Consider the following 208-nt stretch of genomic DNA (forward strand, 5'->3'; position numbering starts at 1 on the left):
CCAATGTCTTCCCCGCACCCCACACATCATAAGAAGTGTTTGGGGTTGGGGCAACGATGCGTGACACCCAGGCAGACGTGCCCTCGGCCGAATGGCTTCGGGCTCAACTTGCGTTCAAAGACTCGATGATTCGCGGGATTCTGCAATTCACACCAAGTATCGCATTTCGCTACGTTCTTCATCGATGCGAGAGCCGAGATATCCGTTG

General features: G+C 54.3%; 1 non-coding gene across 1 annotated transcript; it reads right to left on the minus strand.

Annotated features, from left to right (window-relative positions):
- Nucleotides 1-61: 61 nt before the first annotated feature.
- LOC118345123 lies at nt 62-208 on the minus strand (the record flags this gene model as incomplete). The annotated part of the gene is made up of 1 exon (XR_004798773.1): nt 62-208. It is a non-coding gene; the product is annotated as a 5.8S ribosomal RNA (ribosomal RNA).

This window comes from Juglans regia, unplaced genomic scaffold (assembly GCF_001411555.2).
Source record: "Juglans regia cultivar Chandler unplaced genomic scaffold, Walnut 2.0 Scaffold_14796, whole genome shotgun sequence".
NCBI lineage: Eukaryota > Viridiplantae > Streptophyta > Magnoliopsida > Fagales > Juglandaceae > Juglans > Juglans regia.